General features: G+C 45.5%; 1 pseudogene; it reads right to left on the reverse strand.

The window, feature by feature from the left end:
• Positions 1-19,921: 19,921 nt before the first annotated feature.
• Positions 19,922-20,038, reverse strand: LOC126282714 (5S ribosomal RNA; annotated as a pseudogene).
• Positions 20,039-25,850: the final 5,812 nt, after the last annotated feature.

A 25,850-nucleotide genomic window follows, 5' to 3' on the forward strand; every position in this document is an offset into this window, starting at 1 on the left:
GCTTTTAAACAGTCTCAGGCAGGCACTACGAAACACTTCCGCCATTGCAACACCGTGCCACATCTAAAAGAGCGCCTTCTTCTCTTGCGCTGCCGCTAGCTAACCCGCGCACACCTGCGCCCGTAATTGCGTTACGGCTGCGCGCAGCTGGATCACGCCGGACTGACGGCTGAAAGCACTGCCAGCCGTGTTCTCCCGTGGCCTGGCCTGTTGCTTTCTCTGGGTCGCCACACCTCGGTAATGACATTGTGTCAGTGACGGCGCCCTTTCCCCAGCCGGCCCTACAGGACATGAAACCAGGTGCGGCTAAATGCAAAGTGTCTTGTGCTTCTTACGAGCTGAGAGAAGTAGGTGAAATACACCTCTACATCGGCATCGATACTCTGCAGGTTACCTCCCGGTGTTTGCTGGGGACTGCTTCTCTCTTCCTACCCTCCAACCCCTCCCCTCCCCTCCACCGCACTTCTATCCCATTCGTGAATAGCGTGAATAGCTGAGAGTCAGTAAACCTGATTTTTCTCTTGTGATCATGTCCCCGTCCATTGAACAACAATTCAGTGTTACCACTGCGCAACTTTCCTTGGTGTATTCTGAAAGACCAAGGTCTGCATCTGTGTCAGATTGTCCGCAGTTTAGGTTTATCAATGTTTCCCTCGGTGGTTCGAAGTGAATAACGGAATGGTTCGGTAGAGACCATACCACATTCCTTTAGCCTTCACCAAATCTACGTATTTCCATTCACGGTTCCTTTTCAGGACTTCCAAGCCTACTACATTGCTACTAAATTTCTATCCCACTTCAGTCCAAAATGCAGGTTCTTAGACTCCACGGAGGAATTATTCGAATGGGACGGGAATCGGTAGATGCGATGTTCATGTACAAGCAAATGGTTATAATTTCAGCAAAACTGGACGAATTATTTAAGAACGTCACGAACTGAGCAAGTCAATAACGTGTTGATCCGCCCCTGGCCCTTACGCAAGCAGTTATTCGGCTTGGCATTGATTGATTCAGTTGCTGCGCATCCTCCTCAAGGATATCGTGCCAAATTGTCCAACTGGCGAGTTATATCGTCAAAATCCCGAGGTGATTGGAGGACCCTACCCATAATGCTCCGAATGTTCTCAATTGGGGAGAAATCCTGCAGTCTTACTAGCAAAGGTCGAGTTTAATAAGGAGTAAAAAAACAGTACAAACTCTCGCCATGCGCGAACGTTATCTTGCTGAAAACTAAGTTCAGGATGGCTTGCTATAAACAGCAACGAAACAGGGCGTAGAACACATCGGCGCATCGCTGTGCTTTAAGGGTGCGGCGGATGACAACCAAAGGGGTCCTACCACAAAAGACGACACCCGAGACCAACACACCTGATTATCGGGCCGTATGATAGGCGACACTCAGTTTGGTATCCCGTCGTTGGCCGGAGCGTTTCCAGACATGTCTTTTCCGCTCGTCGTGGCTCAATACAAAGCCAGACTCATCATTGAAGACAATTATACTCAAGTCAGTGAGATTCCAGGCCGAAGACGTGTCTGGAGCCCCTGAACAGCGGTGGAATACTAACCTATCGGCAGCCATATGGTCCAACCACCGGGAGTGATGGTCTGGGATGCCACTTCATTTCATAGCAGGAGTCCTTTGGTTGTTATCCGCGGCATACCAACAACACAGCGGTAGGTCAACGACATTTACGCCCCGTTTGGTTGCCATTCGTGGCAGGTCACCCTAAACTCACATTTCAACAAGAAAAAGCCTGCCCGCAAACGGCCAGAGTTTCCACTGTTTGTCATCGTGCTTATCAAACACTGTCCTGACCAGCAAGGTTGGGTTCTCCTCAGTCTAGAACGTTTGGAACATTATGGCCAGGACTCTCTAACCAACTCCGGATTTTGACGATCTAAAGCGCCTATTAGACAGGATTTGGCACGATATCCTTCAGGAGGACATCCTAAAACTCTATCGATCAGTGCCGATTCGAATAACTGGTCGCATGGGGGCCAGAGGTGGACCAACGCGTTATTGACTTCCTCCCTTTGTGAAGTTCTTCCTCTTCAATAAGTCATACAACTTTCCTGAAATATTTGTTTTTCTGTAAATGCACATCACATCCAACTATTTCCGTGCCATACAGATAATTGCTTCGTGGTTCCTCGTATTTTTTTGTCTTAGAGTGTACTTCTTCGTATACTCTGGAATAATTAGCCCACATCCAGTAAATAAAGAAAAGCAGATTCAGATGTTACCTGTCTTAGTTAGCACTCCATCATCCCACTGCCTGCAGTACTTCAGAAAAAAACTCTTCTTTGGCTGTTATTGCTACTGCACAACATCGATTCAACCCTCCCCCCAACCTCCCGCCTCCCCCCTTACTCCTTTTCTACACGACAATAGCGAACGCTCTCTCTCTCTCTCTCTCTCTCTCTCTCTCTCTCTCTCTCTCTCTCTCACACACACACACACACACACACACACAGGGTGGGACACACAGATTCAGTCTGGCATTATCAAAATTTTGATTAAATAGACTGTTGAGAAATGACAGTTGGTGACGGGGAAGTAACTGCAGCAAAAATATGCATTGTGGCACAGGCTTTTCCTCGAATATATATGGAGCAAAGGTTTGAAAAGTTCATTACCAGGTGGGACACAGTCTTTGCGCTAAGCTGTCCCTCCCTGTGGAGTTCCAAGCGACAGGGATGAGAGTCTTTGTTTTGCAAGATTTACACCAGATTTTTTGAGTAATCTACAGCTATTCCATATGATTCCAACGCATACAACTGACTTCTTTGGTGCTACTGAAACATTGTCGTGAATATAAGCGTGTAATGCGTGCAAGCTCTTCAAATGCTGAATGTCGAAAGTGTCTCATAGTAATTCAACTAAAATACGTATTAATCTTTACTCTGAAACAGAAATATGCAAAAATGTCACTTCCAACTATGTTTACCTGTTGCATAAAATAACGGCAGTTGACGATGTTGCCGTTTCTTCCTCAAGTTCTTCTTAAGTTCTACAGTGATCTTTGCAACCTCTGATCCCAAATGGAGTCGTGTAAGAAACGAGTCAATAACGATAAATTTTTTCTTCAATATAATTTTGATATTCTCTCGCAAAAAGTTAAAAAGATATGAGAAATGGTTTTGTTAACTCTGTAATGTATTTCTAAACATCCTTGCTGTATTTCTATACTTTCGTAATTACAAAAAAAGCGTAGCGCCTCGGTACTAATGGCACTTAAAACAAAAGCTTTATTTTGCATTTTCAACTTTTCGTGGCGTAATGAACAGTGCTTTAAATTTCAGGCATGCAGCCTTCCACTGATATATCTTCCACTGATACATGGACCAAAAACTGTATTATCTGCAGTTTAGTCAGTTCCTTGCTGCGGCAGTTACTAAGCTTTTTATAAATTATTTAATTTGTAATTTGTCTCATTATATTTTCAATGACGAAAGGACAGCCGAATTCTGTGTTTGGAAATACCTCCTCAATTTTTTGGGTATAAATAAGTTATGAATGACATACTGTGTTGCTTCATTCTCATGAGTGATATGAGATATGGCATTTTGAATGTTTGACAGTTTCATTTTTCAAATGGAATAGTAGTTCATACTAAAAAATATTCAATATTTCACCAATACCGAATGAAATACATTCATGTAATTGTTGGTTAATCTAGATATTAACTTAAACAAGATACACAATTCCATCTGATAAAAATATTTCCAGCTTTAATTTCTTGATACATTACACTAACGATCCATGTTCTATTTCTTTTTCAGATTACATCCGGTACCCTTCAACAGATTCCTTAAGGTAAGTTTTATCTGGCCTAGAAGTGTTACACTAGAAGTCAGTAAATGTCCTGATTTTATGATCTCTTTTGTACGGTAATTAAAACAAAGGAGCGCATCTTAACGCTGCAAGCTGGTACCAACGGATAAGTAAGGGAACATATTTATGGTCTAATACTGTTCCTGAATCGGTTAGGTAAAAGATGCTGAGTCAGTGACCACCACCTTTTTTATCAAGAAGATCCACCGAACACCTACAGTTCTTCTGTGAAATTTATTCACAAGCAGGATTCCTAAACGTATATGTTGATAATCAATGCTGTATGATGCACCAGAATGACTTAATACACATATGAGAGGTGCCACTGTAAATTCTCGGAAAAACCCGCTCCACGCCGAGGTCGAAGGGCAACCATGCAGCTAGTCGTAAACAAAAATTAAAATGAAGTTTGAGCACCGAACTCAGCTGGTAATTTTGGGAACTGATAGCGGTGGCCCTTGTATTTGGTATGAAGTTGTTGTGGCGCATCGTACAGTGTTGATAATGAAAATAAAAGTTCAGAAATTGGCCGCCAAATAAACTTCAAAGTTTCAGTTCTTTTTCCAACACAAAATGGAATATACAGCTGTGTACGCCACCAGAGTTTTCGCTACGAGTAAATTCAATTTTCCCTCTATTTCCCGCACTAAATATGTTTTTTTGGTAGACCTCATTTTTTTCGTTTGTTGTGTGTGCTTGTTTAACTGAGGGGAAGCAGTACAGTGCATGCCAATAATGTTGTATCGAAAAGTTAACGAATTTCGTCTTCCACGTACGCACATTCCATTCACACCACCAAAAGAATATTTTCTCTCTTTGTTGTCCGGAATTTCGTTACGGTTAGTACTGTCCACAGCAGCGTCAACACGCTGCTTGGCAGTGTCACTTATACTTTTTACTTTGGAAGCAAGAATTGTTTTGTTACGATACACTGATACATCTATTTTATTAACAAGCACCGACCATTATAAACGACCGACTGTTACAACATGCCGGGTTCTGTTAGTCAGAAACTCTTCCAGTTGACTACACATTTTGAAGGGAAACACATAAATGTTATCAGTTGCCTAAAAAATTACACCTTGACGACGAAATGATGATAGAGTTAGAGTCTTAACTGTAGAATACGCTAGAATATGTAAACGCATGATTGCTTCGTATACACGATCACACTTCTGCTCTTGCTAACGGCTGCGCATCTCAAACTTTTCATAATCGCTGGCTATTTTTCATTTCCCTATACAGCCACCTAACCGTTAATTTGTATTAAAGATATCACAGAAAATCACCGTTCACATGACAAATTGTACACAATGTGTACAGATCATTTGTTAGCACATCTGTTGACACGGATAGTAATTTCGTATCGGCAACGATACACCTAATTACTAATTGACGCCTGAACAATTGAATTGCAGGCACGCATCTAGCAGCGCGTAGCATCTACTTTGGTGAAGATGGTGAGTTATGAAAAACCGAATGCGTTCGATAGCATCATTCGTAGTCTACGATGCACAACAGCCACCTTCCTCTGTCAACTCATTGCAGTTGGTCTGGTGGACGCAATCCCCTTGATGCCTATGTTCTACAAATCTGTCTGAACCAACCGTACAGGAACAGTGTGATCCACTGTCTTCCTGAAAGAAAATGTTGCCTGCGGGGTACTATCATGAGGAGACAGATAAAGATCGCGTATCCAGAATATAGCTCGGATTCCTGCATCGTTCGTTGGTAAGATACTATGGTGGATTACCAGTAGCTTCGTTTTATTCCACATGCGTATTCCGCACTTCAATTTAACATTACCATTTACCTGAAGACAGTAATTTATTGGCAAAGGGAATGAGACGCCTGCATCTACATATACTGAAGAGCCATAGAAACTGGTACACCTAACCAATATCGTGTAAGGCCCAAGCGAGCACGCAGAAGTGTCGCAATATGACCGTGCATGGGCAACGCCTGAAGCAGTACTGGAGGGAAATGATACCATGAATCCTCCAGGGTTGTCCATAAACCTGTAAGTCGACGAGGGGGTGGAGATCTCTACTGAACAGCACATTGAAAGGTATTCCTGATGTGCTCAATAATGTTCATGCGTGGGGAATTTGCTGGGCAGCGGTAGTGTTTCAGCTGAGATGAGTGTTCCTGGAGCCACTCTGTAGCAATTATGGGTGTGGAGTGTCGGTCGCACTGTCGTGCTGGAATTGTCCAAGTCCGTCGGAATGCACACCGGACATGAACGGATGCAGGTGATCAGACATGATGCTTACGTACCTATCACCGGTCAGAGTCGTATCTAGACGTTTCAGGGGTCCCATATCACACCCCACCACGCCATTAGAGAGCCTCCATCAGCTTGAACGGCCCCTGCTGACATGCAGGATTCATGGATTCATGAGGTCGTCTCCATACCCGTACATGTCCATCCGCTTGATACAATTTGAAAAGAGACTAGTCCGACCAGGCAACATGTTCCTAGTTATCAAAAATCCAATGTCGGTGTTTTCACAGGCCCAGGCGAAAAGTAAAGCTTTGTGTAGTGCAGTCATCAAGGCTACGTGAGTGGGTCTTCGGCTCCGAAAGCCCATAGAGATGATGTTTCGTTGAATGGTTCGGTCACTGACACTTGTTGATGGCTAAGTATTGAAATCTGCTGCAGTATACGGAAAGGGCTGCACTTCCTGTCACGTTAAACGATTTTCTTCAGTCATCGCTCTTGCAGGATCTTTTTTCGGCTGCAGCGATGTCGCAAATCTGAAGTTTTACTGGATTCCTGATTTTCACGGTACATTCGTGAAATGGGTTTACGGCAAATTCACCACTTCATCGCTACGTCGGAGATGCTGTGTCCCATCGCTCGTGCGCCGACTGTAACAGCACGTTGAAACTCACTCGCAGCAGGGACAGTGCCTGAAGCATGTAACACCTGGGATGTACCTTGCGACGCACCAGACTCCCCACTGCCGCTACACTCCGAGGCAGCAGCCGTCTGCTTCACGTCTGCTGTGCAGCGAGCTACCTTAATTTAAGTATTAACTGTATTTTTCTTACTTGTCACTTCTTCTTCCGTGTTTTTTTGCTTTTAGGAAGCTTTAGTTGTCAAGTGCTATTAATAGTGTTCCGTAGATTTCGTGTTTGTTTTGAATACAGTCAGAGAGAGTCCCTTTAGTCAACCATAGTGCTAGTAGTGCTAGTGTTTGTTTTCAATACAGGTCAGAGACAGGTAGTGCTATTTTCATTGTTTTCTTCAAGAAGTGGCTAGCAATCACAGTTTAGACAATAATCAGCCGCCTTTAGTGAATTAGCAGTCTAGTTAAAAGTTGATTAAGTCTCTTCAGTAAATTGATTCCTTAGGATGGATAGGATGTGTGACTGCTGTGTACGGACGCAGGAGGAGCTGGCCACTCTTCACAAACAGCTGAGCGTGTTGATGGCCGCGGTCGGTCAGCCGTCTTCAGGCTGCTGCCTCGGAGTGTAGCGGCAGTGGAGAGTCTGGTGAGTCGCAAGGTACACCCCAGGTGTTACATGCTTCACCCACTGTCCCTGCTGTCGAGACGTCTTCACGGCTACCGGGGGCGGTTGGGCCACCCTCTCCCCAAGGGGAGTGGCGGGTTCAGCGGCGTTCGCGGCGCACGAGGCGGAGGGTAAATGTGGAGGCTGGCCGTTTGGCATCACCCGCTCTGCCTGTGACTGGACATGTGGCTGCTCCTTCAGCAAGGTCTGAGCAGGCACACGGGGGTAGGGGTTTATTAGTTATTGGGAGCTCCAACGTTAGGCGGGTGATGGAGCTCCTTAGGGAAATAGCGGAAAGGTCGGGGAAGAAGGCCAGTGTTCACTCTGTCCGCTTGCCGGGAGATTTTATCCGAGATGTGGAGGAGGCCATACCGGCGGCGATAGAGAGCACTGGGTGCACCCGACTGCAAATTGTGACTCATGTCGGCACCAATGACTCCTGCCGACTGGGTTCAGAGGTCATCCTCAGTTCGTACAGGCGGTTGGCGGAATTGGTGAAGGCGGAAAGCCTCGCTCGCGGGGTGGAATCAGAGTTAACTATTTGTAGTATCGTTCCCAGAACCGATCGCGGTCCTCTGGTTTGGAGCTGAGGGAAAGGCTTAAACCAGAAGCTCAGACGATTCTGCGGAGAGCTGGGGTGCAAATTTCTCGACCTCCGCTATCGGGTGGAGAAATGTAGGGTCCCCCTGAATATGTCAGGCGTGCAGTACACGCCGGAAACGGCTACAAGGGTAGCGGAGTACGTGTGGAGTGCACATTGGGGTATTTTAGGTTAGAGAATTCCCTCCCTAGGCCCGACAAGACGCCTCCTGAGACGCGGCAAAGTAGGAGTAGGCAAAATGCAACAGGGAATAACAGTATTAATGTGCTAATAGTAAACTGCAGGAGCGTCTATAGAAAGTTCCCAGAACTGCTCTCATTAATAAACGGTCACAACGCCCATATAGTACTAGGGACAGAAAGTTGGCTGAAACCAGACGTAAACAGTAATGAAATCCTAAAATCAGATTGGAATGTATACCACAGAGACAGGCTGGATAGTGAAGGGGGAGGCGTGTTTATAGCGATAAGAAGTGCAACAGTATCGAAGGAAATTGACGGAGATCCGAAATGTGAAATGATTTGGGTGAAGGTCACGGTTGAAGCAGGCTCGGATATGGTAATTGGATGTCTCTATAGGCCCCCGGGCTCAGCAGCTGTTGTGGCTGAGCACCTGAAGAATAATTTCGAAAATATTTCGAGTAGATTTCTCCACCATGTTATAGTTCTGGGTGGAGATTTTAATTTGCCGGATACAGACTGGGAGACTCAAACGTTTATAACGGGTGGCAGGGACAAAGAATCCAGTGAAATATTTTTAAGTGCTTTACCTGAAAACTACCTTGAGCAGTTAAACAGAGAACCGACTCGTGGCGATAACATATTAGACCTTCTGGTGACAAACAGACCCGAACTATTTGAATCAGTTAATGCAGAACAGGGAATCAGCGATCATAAAGCGGTTACTGCATCGATGATTTCAGCCGTAAATAGAAATATTTAAAAAGGTAGGAAGATTTTTCTGTTCAGCAAAAGTGACATAAAGCAGATTACAGAGTACCTGACGCCTCAACACAAAAGTTTTGTCTCAAGTACAGATAGTGTTGAGGATCAGTGGACAAAGTTCAAAACCATCGTACAGTATGCGTTAGATGAGTATGTGCCAAGCAAGATCGTAAGAGATGGAAAAGAGCCACCGTGGTACAACAACCGAGTTAGAAAACTGGTGCGGAAGCAAAGGGAACTTCACAGCAAACATAAACATAGCCAAAGCGTTGCAGACAAACAAAAATTACGCGAAGCGAAATGTAGTGTGAGGAGGGCTATGCGAGAAGCGTTCAATGAATTCGAAAGTAAAGTTCTATGTACTGACTTGGCAGAAAATCCTAAGAAATTTTGGTCTTATGTCAAAGAGGTAGGTGGATCAAAACAAAATGTCCAGACACTCTGTGACCAAAATGGTACTGAAACAGAGGATGACAGACTAAAGGCCGAAATACTAGATGTCTTTTTCCAAAGCTGTTTCGCAGAGGAAGACTGCACTGTAGTTCCTTCTCTAGATTGTCGCACAGATGACAAAATGGTAGACATCGAAATAGACGACAGAGGGATAGAGAAACAATTAAAATCGCTCAAAAGAGGAAAGGCCGCTGGACCTGATAGGATACCAGTTCGATTTTACACAGAGTACGCGAAGGAGGGAAGGACCGTAGGTCTCTAGAAGAGCTTAGCGTTCCAAAGGATTGGAAAAGGGCACAGGTCATCCCCGTTTTCAAGAAGGGATGTCGAACAGATGTACAGAACTATAGACCTATATCTCTAACGTCGATCAGTTGTATAATTTTGGAACACGTGTTATGTTCGAGTATAATGACTTTTCTGGAGACTAGAAATCTAGTCTGTAGGAATCAGCATGGGTTTCGAAAAAGACGTTCGTGTGAAACCCAGCTCGCGCTATTCGTCTGAGGGCCATAGACAAGGGTTCACAGGTAGATGCCGTGTTTCTTGACTTCCGCAAGGCGTTCGATACAGTTCCCCACAGTCGTTTAATGAACAGAGTAAGAGCATATGGACTATCAGACCAATTGTGTGATTGGATTGAAGAGTTCCTAGATAACAGAACGCAGCATGTCATTCTCAATGGAGAGAAGTCTTCCGAAGTAAGAGTGATTTCAGGTGTGCCGCAGGGAAGTGTCATAGGACCGTTGCTATTCACAATATACATAAATGACCTGGTGGATCACATCGGAAGTTCACTGAGGCTTTTTGCAGGTGATGCTGTGGTGTATCGAGAGGTTGTAACAATGGAAAATTGTACTGAAATGCAGGAGGATCTGCAGCAAATTGACGCATGGTGCAGGGAATGGCAATTGAATCTCAATGTAGACAAGTGTACTATGCTGCGAATACATTGAAAGAAAGATCCTTTATCATTTAGCTACAATGTAACAGGTCAGCAACTGGAAGCAGTTAATTCCATAAATTATCTGGGAGTACGCATTAGGAGTGATTTAAAATGGAATGATCATATAAAGTTGATCGTCGGTAAAGCAGATGCCAGACTGAGATTCATTGGAAGAATCCTAAGGAAATACAATCCGAAAACAAAGGAAGTAGGTTACAGTACGCTTGTTCGCCCACTGCCTGAATACTGCTGAGCAGTGTGGGATCCGCACCAGATAGGGTTGATAGAAGAGATAGAGGAGATCCAAGGGAGAGCAGCGCGCTTCGTTACAGGATCATTTAGTAATCGCGAAAGCGTTACGGAGATGATAGATAAACTCCAGTGGAAGACTCTGCAGGAGAGACGCTCAGTAGCTCGGTACGGGCTTTTGTTAAAGTTTCGAGAACATACCTTCACCGAAGAGTCAAGCAGTGTATTGCTCCGTCCTACGTATCTCTCGCGAAGAGACTATGAGGATAAAATCAGAGAGATTAGAGCCCACACAGAAGCATACCGACAACCCTTCTTTCCACGAACAATACGAGACTGGAATAGAAGGGAGAACCGAAAAAGGTACTCAGGGTACCCTCCGCCACACACCGTCAGGTGGCTTGCGGAGTATGGATGTAGATGTAGATGTAGATCTTGGTAACCTGCTATTGTAACACCAGTAACCGATCTAACAATCGCACAAGACACTTGTTGTCTTATACAGGCGTTGCCGACCGCAGCGCCATATACTGCCTGTTTACATATCTCTGTATTAAATACGGATGCCTGTACCAGTTTCTTTGGCGCTTCAGGTATAAATCCCGAAGGCCAGTGTACGGTGCTTAACGGGGATACATCTTACTGTTGTGATCAATTTTCTGTCCTGTTCTGTTTGCTAATTGAATGAGGATAAAATATTTGTACGGCTTCTAGGTGCAATGAATTTATTTCACTCTCATTGACCCTCCTTATAATGAACGATGGTGGAAGCATTATTCTAAAACCGCCTTATTCGAAAACTTCCACTAAATATATACATCACTATGTTTGCGAGACATTTACATTGTCTTTCTTCCAATGATTCCCACTAAAATTAAATTAATAAAAGCATAGTAGTATGTATGTACTGTCTACGTGTATTACACGAAAGGCGTGTTCAAGTTACTACTACTACTACTACTACTACAATTTTTTAATTTCCATTCGGTACTCCAAACAGAGCCTACTGGTTGATTTACCGCTACAGCGTGGTTAAACTTTCGCTACTGAGCCAGCTTACACGGAAAATTGTTAACCGTCTGGGTACCTAACTGATATGGGAACGATGTTCAGTCTGTGGGAGGCTGAATTTGCGTTGTTAGCAGTATTAGTGCCATCAGTTGCCGTTAGGAGTCGGTACTGATACGGCGAAGTTGGTCTGAAAGAGAAGCACCCGTGGCCGTCACGGTTGCAGACAGTCAACATGGTTCTGGACAATGTGAGCAGGACTTTACTCATAAAGCTGTTTCACCGAAACAACAGCAATAGTGTAGCTGCTCTTCACGGTTATCCATGCATTAAAGGAATACGGAGACGTCTTGTTTCCACACCGAAATTGACGAACATGATTCGGAACTTCGAACTAAATGGCGATTTGGGAACTGCCGCTAAGAACGCCGACGAACAGTTTCGCCACAGACTGCTTAAGTTACTTTAGTCATGGTCGAGAATGCTGGACGCAATGTGCAATCTTCAAGCAGTGCGTGTTTTGTATCCATGGTCCACAGTGTCTGCTTGCTCAGTCGGGTGGTAACGTGCTTGCCTCCCACGCACTGTGTCCGGGTTCGATCCCCGGCCTGGTTGGACTGGGTGTTGTGTTGTCCTCGTCATCGTCTCATCCTCATCATCGGCCGAAAGTCGCCCAGTGTGGCGCCGACCGAAATAAGACCTGCACTTGGCCGCCGAACCCGAATAGTACCTCCCAGCCAACAATGCCGTACGATCATTTCTTTTTTCATGGTCCACAGTACGAAAAGTACTGCGAACAGTTGTCAAATGGTATCTCTAGTGCTATTCCAGAGTGTCATAGATGCAGATCCTCGCCGCATTAGGCAATTTTTGTAACCTGGAAGGTAAACATAGATCTGAAACCCCTAATGTGGAGATTAAAATATGTTACTTTTCACTGTCCTACGATCACATATTTTTCATGATGGCATCTCAAGTAGCGAAGGTTTAATTATAGCCACCCTGTGTTTATATATGTTTTCAGCCAATACCCCATTGCGTTAAACTGGGTCTCAATTTTCAATATTTCCTGTTCCAGCATTCGATTAACAATTAAGGGAAACCTCTCAAAGACAATGGTCGTACTGGGAAACCGGAGCTTCTGTAGTGTAGTTCTGGAACAATGTTGGCTATCGTTCTAGAAAAATAAAAGTTACATGTATAGGAGAGTGTATGAATGTGTGTAGTATTTAGTGTTTTGTATTCCATGTAGTAATAAATGCTGCAGTGAAACTTTTGTCTTTTTATAATAGTAACGTGCGATAATAGCGCCTCCAAACTTGGGTAAGTTTCAATGCCTGCCGTCAGAACCCAGTTAAGCTTAAAAATATTTCTGACATGTGTAATGGATGCTTTAATTAGAGTTCCAGCCATGATTCAAGAGTATTTTACTGCATTCATTGAAAAAGAGCCCAAAATTGTAAAAAAAATTCCGACGTACGTTATTGCACAAAAACAATTTTTTTTCAGTAGCTTCAAAACCTGACGTGAGATTCCAAAACGTTTTCAGATTATAAATCGGCTTGTAAAACAGAACTGTGTAAAGAAAACAACACGTCAGGCATGTATAGTTCGTTTGTTCAGCGTAATCGAGATAGCACACGATTTGGATCTTCCATATACACTAGCTCAGTTCGAGAAATGTAAGTCTTTCAGCGTACAAAAGTCGCCTGATAAGTACTTTTTTACTCAGACCGTGCCGCACAGAGATACAAAACACTCATACATCAATTTCGTTTGAACATTTCTGTGAAATCTATGAAAGAAAGACAACATAGTCATCAACAATCGATGTTGGGTAGATTAAGATAACCTGTATTTGGAGAATACTATGCGACCATTATATTGCCAGCATCGGACCAGGTGCAGATGATTAGATTCTGAGGTGTGGGAAGAGGCGTGACTTCACATGTAGTTACTGTCTCACCATCAAACTTAAATTGCCATAAACCCCACTTTTAGCATCTTATAGCTGAACTCGATTTTAATAATTATTGTAACAGCAGCAACACTAAACCACATATCCCTTTTCCTCGTAGCTTCACATATGAGAAATCGGCTTGTAAAATAGCACAAGACATATACTGCATATGTCTCCTCCTGCCCCTTTCTGTGTACACCTATTCCTCTCCTCTCTCTTCGTCCATCTCTGCCTTCCACCACTGGTAGCCTATGTCCTCTTCCCTAGTCCAGCTCTCCATTTCCTCTTGTCCTCTCTCGTTCACTTCTCCTTCAGCTTTTCTTGAAGGGCCTTGGAAATTATTGTGTGCCCCTAACATGTAAGCTGCACTGCAAATCAGGGTGACAAAGCAGGACAGTACTGTTCTCACACAATTCACCTGTCACAAAGGGAGCCTGCTAAATGCTGAGGGCTGGAAAAACATGGTTTTTACCGGTCTCGACTCACATTGGTGCTTGGGGATTGTAAACCCCACAGTGCTGATACTCATGACACCTGCTCTTTCTGTGCCAAATTAGGGTAAAATCGATCCGGGGTCTGGGAGGAGATCCCAGACATGCACACATACATTTCGCTTTATATATATATATATATATATATATATATATATATATATATATATATATACTCCTGGAAATGGAAAAAAGAACACATTGACACCGGTGTGTCAGACCCACCATACTTGCTCCGGACACTGCGAGAGGGCTGTACAAGCAATGATCACACGCACGGCACAGCGGACACACCAGGAACCGCGGTGTTGGCCGTCGAATGGCGCTAAATACGCAGCATTTGTGCACCGCCGCCGTCAGTGTCAGCCAGTTTGCCGTGGCATACGGAGCTCCATCGCAGTCTTTAACACTGGTAGCATGCCGCGACAGCGTGGACGTGAACCGTATGTGCAGTTGACGGACTTTGAGCGAGGGCATATAGTGGGCATGCGGGAGGCCGGGTGGACGTACCGCCGAATTGCTCAACACGTGGGGCGTGAGGTCTCCACAGTACATCGATGTTGTCGCCAGTGGTCGGCGGAAGGTGCACGTGCCCGTCGACCTGGGACCGGACCGCAGCGACGTACGGATGCACGCCAAGACCGTAGGATCCTACGCAGTGCCGTAGGGGTACGCACCGCCACTTCCCAGCAAATTAGGGACACTGTTGCTCCTGGGGTATCGGCGAGGACCATTCGCAATCGTCTCCATGAAGCTAGGCTACGGTCCCGCACACCGTTAGGCCGTCTTCCGCTTACGCCCCAACATCGTGGAGCCCGCCTCCAGAGGTGTCGCGACAGGCGTGAATGGAAGGACGAATGGAGACGTGTCGTCTTCAGCGATGAGAGTCGCTTCTGCCTTGGTGCCAGTGATGGTCGTATGCGTGTTTGGTGCCGTGCAGGTGAGCGCCCCAATCAGGACTGCATACGACCGAGGCACACAGGGCTAACACCCGGCATCATGGTGTGGGGAGCGATCTCCTACACTGGCCGTACCCCTCTGGTGATCGTCGAGGGGACACTGAATAGTGCACGGTACATCCAAACCGTCATCGAACCCATCGTTCTACCATTCCTAGACCGGCAAGGGAACTTGCTGTTCCAACAGGACAATGCACGTCCGCATGTATCCCGTGCCACCCAACGTGCTCTAGAAGGTGTAAGTCAACTACCCTGGCCAGCAAGATCTCCGGATCTGTCCCCCATTGAGCATGTTTGGGACTGGATGAAGCGTCGTCTCACGCGGTCTGCACGTCCAGCACGAAAGCTGGTCCAACTGAAGCGCCAGGTGGAAATGGCATGGCAAGCCGTTCCACAGGACTACATCCAGCATCTCTACGATCGTCTCCATGGGAGAATAGTAGCCTACATTGCTGCGAAAGGTGGATATACACTGTACTAGTGCCGACATTGTGCATGCTCTGTTGCCTGTGTCTATGTGCCTGTGGTTCTGTCAGTGTGATCATGTGATGTATCTGACCCCAGGAATGTGTCAATAAAGTTTCCCCTTCCTGGGACAATGAATTCACGGTGTTCTTATTTCAATTTCCAGGAGTATATATATATATATATATATATATATATATATATATATATATATATATATATATTGTCTATTCAAATTTCACTCCAGTTGCATAAGATTGTCGCTAGTTAGGCCACTATGAGGGTGAAAATCAGGTTTGCTATGCATACACGCTGTAATGGTTGTGTGCATGAACTAGCTTTGAAATTGGACGAGGTGAGTTGATGTTAGTCAAGAATGTCTGTAAGGGACAAAGACACTGTTATCAGCACTTCACTGAGTTGGAACGAGGTCGCGTAATGGGGCTATGAGAAGCTGGATGTTCCTTCAGAAGTACTGCAGGAAGACTTGGCTGGCATGCAGCCACTGTAAATGATTGCTGGCAGTGGTGGTCACTAAAATACACAGTAGCAACAAGACTAGGCTCTGGGCGCCACGAAGGAACTACCAAGAGGGAACACCCTTGTATTCTGTGTAGGTGTATTGCTCTGGGGATCGTATTGCAGCTGCAGCAGCAATTTGAGCAGCATTTAGCACCGCAGTGAACAACGAATTGTTACAAATCGGTTACTTAAAGGACAGCTCTTACCTAGCAGCCCTCTAGCGTGAATTCCACTTTCCCCATACCACAGCCATTTGCTACTTCAATCATGACAAACGAGAGCTCATTGGAGGGCAGCGTGGAAATTTGTTGTGTTTTCTGAGGACAGCTGGTTCTTCCTCCGTGCCAGTGACGGCACTGTGTTGGTTAGAACAAGGCCACTTGAGAGCCTGCGATAAACCTGCAAGACACACTGTATCTAAACGTGGACTACTGTCCAGCATGCGATTTCATGTGACAACAGGAGCACTGTCATGGTTATCCCATGTACCCTGACCGCAAATTTAGATGTCGGTCTTGTGATTCGATCTGTTGTGGCGCCACGAAGGAACAGCATTCGAATGGGCGTTTTCCAGCAGGATAATGTTCGCTCACATACCACTGTTGTAAACCAACAAGCTGTCTCTCTGGATCTGCTTGAACACCAGATCTCTCTCCAAATGAGCACATATGGTATATCATTGTACGATAATTCCAGTGTCATCCACATATCAGTATTAACTGTTCCTGTATTGTCTGACTGAGTGCAACAGGCTTGAACTCCAGCCCACAAACTGATATCTGACATCTGGCACCTGTACAACACAACACATACAAGCTTGCACTCAACAATTTGGAGGTTACATCAGTTATCAATGTACCAGCATTTTACATTTCCAATGGCTTACGCATGTATGTTTGTGTGTGTGTGTGTGTGTGTGTGTGTGTCTGTGTGTGTCTGTGTGCGCCAGCAAAACTGTGGGGAAAAATCTTACATATACTAGCCTTTCCCCTGCAGCTTTTCTGGGATGCACATTTCAAACCTATGGTTCAAATAGCACTCAGCACTATGTGACTTAACTTCTGAGTTCATCAGTCGCCTAGAACTAATTAAACATAACTAACCTAAGGACATCACACACATCCATGCCCGAGGCAGGATTCGAACGTGCGATCGTTAACGGTCACTTGGCTCCAGACTGTAAGGCCTAGATTTCACACCTATATTGGACATATTTCCTCCATCCCCCTCTCTCTGTCCACCTCTTTCTCTCCCCTACACGCTGTCCATACCATCTTCATCCACACCATTTCCTCTTTCCCTTCCGCTCTCTGACTAAACAGTCCCTTTCCTTCTCTCTGTATATGTCCTTCTCCTCACTTTTCTGCAGTCGCCACCACCACAGATTCTCAAGCCAACTCTTCATCTCCTTGTTTCTGTATATTTAGTCTCACCTGTCTGTCCACCCCTCTGCCCCCCCCCCCTCTCTCTCTCTGCAACCACATCCTCCCACTTCAATCCGTTCATTTCGTTCTCCCTACTCTTCCCATCTACCCATTTGTCTGTACATCTCCTCCTCCCCCTTTCTCTGTTTATCTCGTCCTTCCCCAACTCACTTCAACGTATCTTCATCCCTCCACTCTGTTCTCAGCCATATTTTTCAGCACAGGCAGCCCCTACAATGTGTACTTATGCTACCAGCGCAACAGACCGGTCATACAGGGTGGCATAGATGTCAGGGGGCTGAAAAACACATTTACATTTGTATCTCTGCTTGTATGGGAGCTAGGAGATTCTAATCCATACAGCGCTGGTTACCAGGTCATGAGTAGTATTTGTGCCAGATTTGCCTCACATCTTGGATAATACAGTATTTTACATGATGTGAAATCGTAGTATGTATATATCGACAGTATACTGAGTATACTACCATTGTGAACAGAGGCCTGCAGATATGGCTAGGTGAATATGTAACTATGGAATGTTGTTTCTTTTTCAGTTAAGTTCACAAAGTTGTCTTTCTAATTTTGTTTATGAAGGGCCATAGCTATATTGTCTTGTGTTACTGAACTTCCTGTGGTTACTGTATTAGACCTGTTGTTGAGAGAAGGTACGGCAATCATGTGAAACTGTTCCTCACCTTGTGTGGAATAACCCACACAAGTGGTCAGGCTGCATTCAAATCCACACAAGCAGGCCTTGAAAATCATCCTATGGCAAACATGACTCGTGATTTACACAATTCTTGTACCGTTTTCAAGACTATTAGTTTTAATGCTGCGTTATTCTCTGTAAGTTAGCTCACAATTTTGGATATTAATATGCTTGAAATTATAAACGCTTTCACCAGAATCATATTTTTTTGGGAGGGGGGGACGAGTACGACTCAATTACCATCAGTCAACATGAGAATTGAACAAAAAGTAAAATTGGTTATATAAGTGCAGTGTTTAAAGGTGAGACGTTTCCATGATGTTTCATTCACACATAGAGGAGCCACAGTGTCTGTGTCATCTAGCCCATCACAAAAGGTAGAGTACTTAAATAGTTCACAAATAATATTTCTGATCACAGATTCATGCTAAATTATATACCATTATAAAAATCACTGGTCGACTGCATTAACATTTAATACTAATTTTCTGATTTTCTGATTTCTTGTCTAGGTGTAGAACCATTGGATGGTGTGGTTGAATCAATTTTAATATCAGCTGAACCAATATTTTAGGAAAGCTGCAAGATGACGTAAATAGATGAGTAACATGAACCGTTGCATTTAAAATCTACCCACAGACATGCCAGAGTGGAAGGCGAATTTTCTATGGAGACATTTCTACTCCTTACGTACTGAAAAATGTACAGTTTAAGTGCCTGAGATTCTCCCCTGTCCTTGCAGCCAAAAATTGCAGCGCTGCCCGTCCGGTTAGGTTGGCTACAGGAACAGGACTACTTTTTCTCGGTGTAGACTCTCCACTGTGTTCCCTCTGAGGCAATAAAACCAGGCGCCATTCAGTTGAAGATTCTTGTTCATGAAGCCCATTCGGATTCAACTCTTAAACGGGGCAGGTCGTACCCAGAATCTTGTCAGCCATTAGTGCAGAAGTCACCGTGGACTGGACTCCTTTACTTTGGAATTAGTAGTGAGTACAGCAGAATCAATATTACTTCGGCTTCACTGCGAGAACATGCATGCGCCTACCACGCCTGTCGTAAATACTCTTGCATGCAGCTTGCACCGTGAGCTATTTGCATAATGAACATAATGATGTGGACAGGGTAAGAATTTCTGGGCCTTTGCATTCGCATCTCTCATGGTCCATCACGCTCATGTACGTTTACTTCTCATGTACGTTACTTCTGATGACTTCTGACGTTCTATTACTTAGGACTGTCTAGGACAGTAGTCGTCAAACTATGGCCCGCGAGCCACATGAAGCCCAAATCAAGTATTTGTGCGGCCCGCGGTTCTCAGCTGAATTTTATAATAATTTGCTTAGAGGAACTAAGAGCTGAATCCAAAAATGTCAGCTAACTTTGAGAGCTACACAATAACAAACAAAAATACTTACACAGACGTTAATATTTTAATATGCCCTTAATCTTAATTGATGTTGGTGAATTCGGACGTGAACTATGTGTGGTCGCTTAGAGTGAGTACATGGTCACTGCGAGTTAAGAGTATTTGAGAGGGGGAAGATTATACTGTTTGCCTTACAGTACTAAGAGATCACGGACGTGCACGACTCGTACCGGTCACCTGGTATGGTATAAATCTTGACTAAAACTAAACTCAACTCCTCCCGAACAGGCCATGAAGGACCAATGGTACCGACCGGCCTCCTCAACCCACAGGCGTCACTGGATGCGGATATGGAGGGGCATGTGGTCAGCTCTCAGCTCTTCCGGCCGTATGTCAGTTTACGAGACTGGAGGCGCCACTTCTGAATCAGGTAGCTCCTCAGTTTTCCTCGCAAGAGCTAAGTGCACCCCACCTGCCAACAGCGCTCGGCACACGGATGGTCACCCATACAAGTGCTAGCCCAGCCCGACAGCGCTTAACTTAGGTGATCTGACGGGGACCGGTGTTACCACTGCGGCAAGGCCGTTGGCATAAATTTTGACACGGAAGAGTTATTTATATATTTTTATTTATTTCTGAAGTAAAGACCTGCTGCCTGTTGTCATATAGCAAGTTGGACATTTGTGATTTTGCATGTTGTATCATCAAAATTCATTTCACATGGAGGTAAAATGGGAACAAGAAAGGACATTATAGACAATGTCATCTTCAAATGCTATACATATTTGTAGCAAGTAATACAAATTAATTTGAGGCTTTTGTGATATAAGCCAATGATCAGAAGAAAAATGACGTACGAGATATTTAGTACATACTTGTGATCGCTTCTCATGTTGCATAATGCATTTAAATATAAACACCGTTACGGTTTTAAGTGAATTAATATCCCCTGACGCAGACACCTCAATAACACTTCGTCAGGCAATTACACCGTCTCAACATGGAAGTCGCCGTGGGTGGCTGCAGTCTGAAACAGAAAACAGTCGACACGAAGTGTTCCGAATGGTCCCAACTTTTAACAGTCATTACTTGGCGTTCGGTTGGCAACGTATCGTGCCCGTGCTATAGCTAAGCTGTTGGGAGCTCGTAACATACTAATTTCTGTAGGTTACCGGTTAATTTAATTCTATCGTACGTAATTTGTTTAACGAAGGTAATTATATTTACTTAATTTACCCCCGATTAATAATTATAAGAGCGGTACATATGCGCCCTGAGGTGGTGCCCCAAATTGTCGGTACTGGCTCTTCAGCAAAGACGTTCAAAATGGTTCAAATGGCTCTGAGTACTATGGAACTTAACATCTGAGGCCATCAGTCCCCTAGAACTTAGAACTACTTAAACCTAACTAAGGACATCACACACATCCATGCCCGAGGCAGTCTCCGATGTTTTTCGTCAGCAGCACGTCCAGGACGTCCGGCCTGTGTCCGGCTATGACCGGGATGTGTGTAGCGTCGTCTGGGCCGCGGACGATGTAGTGGTAGGCGTCCTCCAGTTGCAGGAGTTTTGTTCCTTTCGGGTTCGTTGTGCGGGAATTCCACGCTGGATTTTTAGCGTTTAGGTCCCCGCCCAACGCTACCCTTTGGTGCCTGTCGAAGATCACTCTGATGTCTTCTTCCAGCAACTGGCAGTTTGGGGCAAGGTATGCTGCCCCCACCGTCAATTTCCCTCTTTCTGTGTTTATTGTGACCAGAGTGACCTCGATGTCTTGCACCGGAGGTGCGACCACCACATAGTGCGGAATTGTCCGTTTTAGGAACACGGCCGTACCACCTCCTCGTTGATTTTGTCTGTCGGTGCGGCAACCCGTCCTGTTCCGCAGTTTAAATGTATCGCAGGGCCGGAGGTGTGTTTCGAAGACTAACAGGACGTCCACATTGTGCTCCGATATGAACGTTTGTAGCTCCGTTTTCTTGTTTCTGATGCCGTTTGCATTCCAGATGCAAAGTGTTGTGTCAATGTTTTGTCTGCCTCGTTGCATGAACCTACTAAGTATTATGTGAGTCTTTTCCGTCCTGTCCGATGTTTGACGGTGCGCGTTTGCCATGTTAAATATTGTTGTGACGATGTTTGAGTCCTGCTCGAGGTATCGAAAATGGTTCAAATGGCTCTGAGCACTATGGGACTCAACTGCTGTGGTCATTAGTCCCCTAGAACTTAGAACTACTTAAACCTAACTAACCTAAGGACATCACACACATCCATGCCCGAGGCAGGATTCGAACCTGCGACCGTAGCAGTCGCACGGTTCCGGACTGCGCGCCTAGAACCGTGAGACCACCGCGGCCGGCTCGAGGTATCGGATCTTGTTTATGATCACCCATAGGCCGTCCACGAGCAGTCCTTTCTCATTTGTGTGTAGAGTGGCAGTGGTTTTCTGTTTTTTTTTTGGTTGTTGTCTCTTTTTGCATCTGCGTTGGATTTGTCGTGTTTGTTTGGATGTGTGTTGTCTCTTTTCGGATTTGTGTTGGTTTTGTCGTGTTTGTTTGGATGTGGTTTGGTGTTGTATCTGTCGTTGGTGATGTGAATGCCTCTCTGAAGGAGCGGCGGCGACGTGTTGGTGCGTTCTTGTCTGTGCCTGCCGCCTTCGCCTGTGCGGCTGCGGCAATGTCGGGATGGACCTGTCGTCGCGCAGGGAGAGATGGAAACCGTGGTCTTGTTTGTTGTGGGCATGGGGAGCGTGCGCCCTCGGTTGCGTGTGTGTCAGGTCTGTCTGTTTTGCGTGACGTTCTTTCTGTTTCGTCATTCGTCTGTTGTATTGTTTCCCCTGGAGTGGGGACTCTTTTTGGGAGATTTTCTCTGTTTGGTCGTGTTGTGTCTGTGGTGTGTCTCCTAACTCCAGGTTAGGGTCTGTCCTCGTCTGTCTTTCGCCCTGGGTTTCCTGTTATTCGAGGGCGCACGCTGTTTGTGCTGTTGCTCTGTCGGCTGTCTGGGGCGGTGCATATACTTTTGGTGTTCCGGGCAGCCTTTCCAAGATGCTGGGTGGTCTCCGGAGCACAGTGCACAATTCGGCGGCTCGCTCTCTGGTTTTTGGCAGTCTTTTGTAGCGTGGAGGCCCGCGCACTTTACGCACCTCGCCGGCATGTTGCAATAGTTCGCCGTGTGCGTTAGGCGCTGGCAGCGGTGGCACTGCGCGCGGCCTTCCTTGGGGCGGTAGGTTTCTACCGTCACCTTTGTGTGGAGGATGTACCGCACTTCGTATATCCTCTCACCGCCCGAGCCCCTGGGAAGGGAGACTTTGTACATTGGCTCCCGGATGAGCCTTCGTGATTTTCGTGCTCGTTTTTTAAACTGGTGCACGTATGAAGGTCTGAAACGTTCCTCTACAAGGGCCTCTCGTAGTTCCTCCTCTGCTGGCTGGTAGGCCGTGGACGACCACGTGTAAATCCTTTTTCTCGGGCGGTTGGTGGTTAAAATGCGGTACATCTCTTTCTCTTAGAAAGGCTGCCGTGGCATAGTAATCTCTTAGGGATTCGAAATTATACTTAACCGAGTCACCTCGGAAGATGGCCTTTAAGGGGCCAGCTATTCTACTTTTTATCTCCTTGTTGAGTTTGGTGTACCCCTCTAATTGGTACACCACTATTGGTGGTACATTTTTTGGGTTTGTCTCGTCCTCTCCGCTGTCGGTGGGCTGTTGTTGACCCGCGACGGCGGGAGTCGAGTTGTCGTGTGACGAAGCGGTGTCCTCGGTGAGGGCTGCTGGTGTATCCACTGGTGGTGTCTGTTGTGGTGGCGGGTTACCGTCTAGGGGGGCAGTTGTCTCGCCTTCCTCATCCGAGTCCCCTAAGGCGTCGAATCTGATGGGACTCTCAAAGCTCTGTGGTATTCTTGTGGGGATCTGTGACATTGTGCATGCTCTGTTGCCTGTGTCTATGTACCTGTGGTTATGTCAGTGTGATCATGTGATGTATCTGACACCGGGAATGTGTCAATAATGTTTCCCCTTCGTGGGACAATGAATTCACGGTGTTCTTATTTCAATTTCCAGGAGTGTATAAGCAAATGACGTCCTCCTGTCACCGCATGCCAGGATAGCCCAATTCGCGGATGACACAGCCTTCTACACGAGTGGCAGGCAGCACCACACAAACATAGCACGCCTCCAAAGGCAGCTAGACATGGTAGAAGACTGGTGTAGGGGAAACAAAATGACACTAAACGCAGACAAAACTACAGCTGTCTACTTCACAAGAAAGCGGCCGATACTCAGAAACCAGCTGTCTCTAAACGCCCAGGAATTACCGTGGAGAGACTCCGTGAAATACCTGAGTGTAACACTAGCTGTTGTTCCACCTTCACATCGGGGAAAAGCGAAAGAGATATATAAACCTCGCAAAAGCCCTCCTGCCCTTCTTCCTCAGCAGGAAGATGTGGATGGAAACAAAGAGAACATTATACAAAACAACAGTCCTCCCAGCACTAACGTTCTGCGTGGGGAATCACGTGCCAGACAAACCACAAAAAATTGCGAAGGGTGCGAAACAAGTACTAAGGTGGATTCTGGACGCCCCACCATGGACACCCGTACGCGAACTCCACGAAACAGTGGTAATCGAGATGATACAAGATACAGTTAAAAGACTGGTAACCACACTATTTGACAAACTAGAAGAACGAAGAGAAAACTGTAGACATCTCAGGGGCACAGGTACTGTGATACCCCGAACGTGGCACAGGCAGAGAGTGCCACGCCAAATCATACAAGACCCCATAGATTAGTAAGCAATAGTGAATAACCTAATAGTTTAATGAGATTTTGTTTCTAGCTTAGTCCAGTAGCACTCCCCTTAACGTAATATTTCCTTGTTATTGTCCTTGAAAATCCTTGCTCCCTTGTTTGGGAACTAATAGATAAATGTTTAAATTGTTTTGCCTTGATTAGTAGTAATTTTGTCTAGCGGATAGTGCTCCCTAGTTGAAACCCAACAATGTCAGATAAAAGTGTAAATTGAGATACACTTGGTTTCACCGTTTTTGTACCCAAGCACCTTAGCGTAGGACCAAAACTAAACTAAGATGTAGTGACTAACCCCCCCCCCCCCCCCACTCTCTGTCGGCTGTGCGACCACCCTTAACTACATAGAGTAAACTAGAGTAAACCACAGTAGATTAAATGTTTGAGAGTAAATGTTAAAGTGAGAAGCAGACCTGCTGCAGACCAACGCATGTACGACGGCCGTACCCAACGGGCAAGCGGCGGGAAACAACGAGCACAGAGGCCGCCACGGAACGACGACATCTCGCCGAGCGGCCGACTGGCGCAACTCTACAAAGGAAAGCAGTGCAAGCAGCGCCCGCTGCACCCAACCAAACAACAATAAAACCCACGCCTCATAAATCGAGGATGGTCGGGGGCTGCAAGGTCTTATTGTTACCGACGATGCCCTCCAAAGCCTACGATTTGTTTTTTGTAAATAAAAAGAAAATCACAGAGAATAACAAAAAAAGACCACACACAAGTAGACGTAGATTCGGTGAAGCCGAAGGAACTGCAAACACCACATGACACAAAAAAAATTTAAAAAAAAATGTCTGAGGCCCGTCCTGTGTCGGGCGTTCCGTTCGCGGTCCGCGCCCGCCTGGTGGTGCTGCTGAGGATACTGGACAAGATCCTCCAATACGGCAGTCTCAGGTAGCACCTGAAGAAGGCAACGAGTTACGTGGCCGAAATATTGTGCCAGAACGACACAAACATCCAGCAGTAGACCCGATTATTCCAAATGTCAAGATCTCGAAGGGAAAGCCTGAAGAGTTACACTTTTATTTCTTGTTAAATTGTTTTTCTGTTGCCCGTTGTTTTTTTCTACGAGGGACCAGCAATCTGATGAGCTGTCCAGAATTGTGAATTGCTGTCATCCCGTACCGTAACAAGGCTACGTAGCATCCAAAAGTGTTCCTAAAATTTCAAGATATAATGACTATATTAATTAACTGCTCGTCTGTTATTTGTTAGTGGCCTTTCCACTGTCAGTTTTTTTACATCACTGCCCCGGCGGGAAGGCCTGAAACGCACAGGTGACAGAAGACCTGCAGGAAGAAATCTTTTATCTACTCGTACGAAAGTGGTATCAGATAAGGCAGCTAAGTCATTATAATTAATCTCCCGTCCATCATCGATATTCAGAACACGACGCTACCCTCAGCTATTCACTATGCAGTGCCTCGAGGACGATGGAATTTAAATGTAGATACTCTACTGGCCATTAAAATTGCTACACCACGAAGATGACGCGCTACAGACGCGAAATTTAACCTGCAGGAAGAGGATGCTGTGATGTGCAAATGATTAGCTTTTCTGAGCATTCACAAAAGGTTGGCGCCGGTGACGACACTTAC

This window comes from Schistocerca gregaria, chromosome 7 (assembly GCF_023897955.1).
Source record: "Schistocerca gregaria isolate iqSchGreg1 chromosome 7, iqSchGreg1.2, whole genome shotgun sequence".
NCBI classification, from domain to species: domain Eukaryota; kingdom Metazoa; phylum Arthropoda; class Insecta; order Orthoptera; family Acrididae; genus Schistocerca; species Schistocerca gregaria.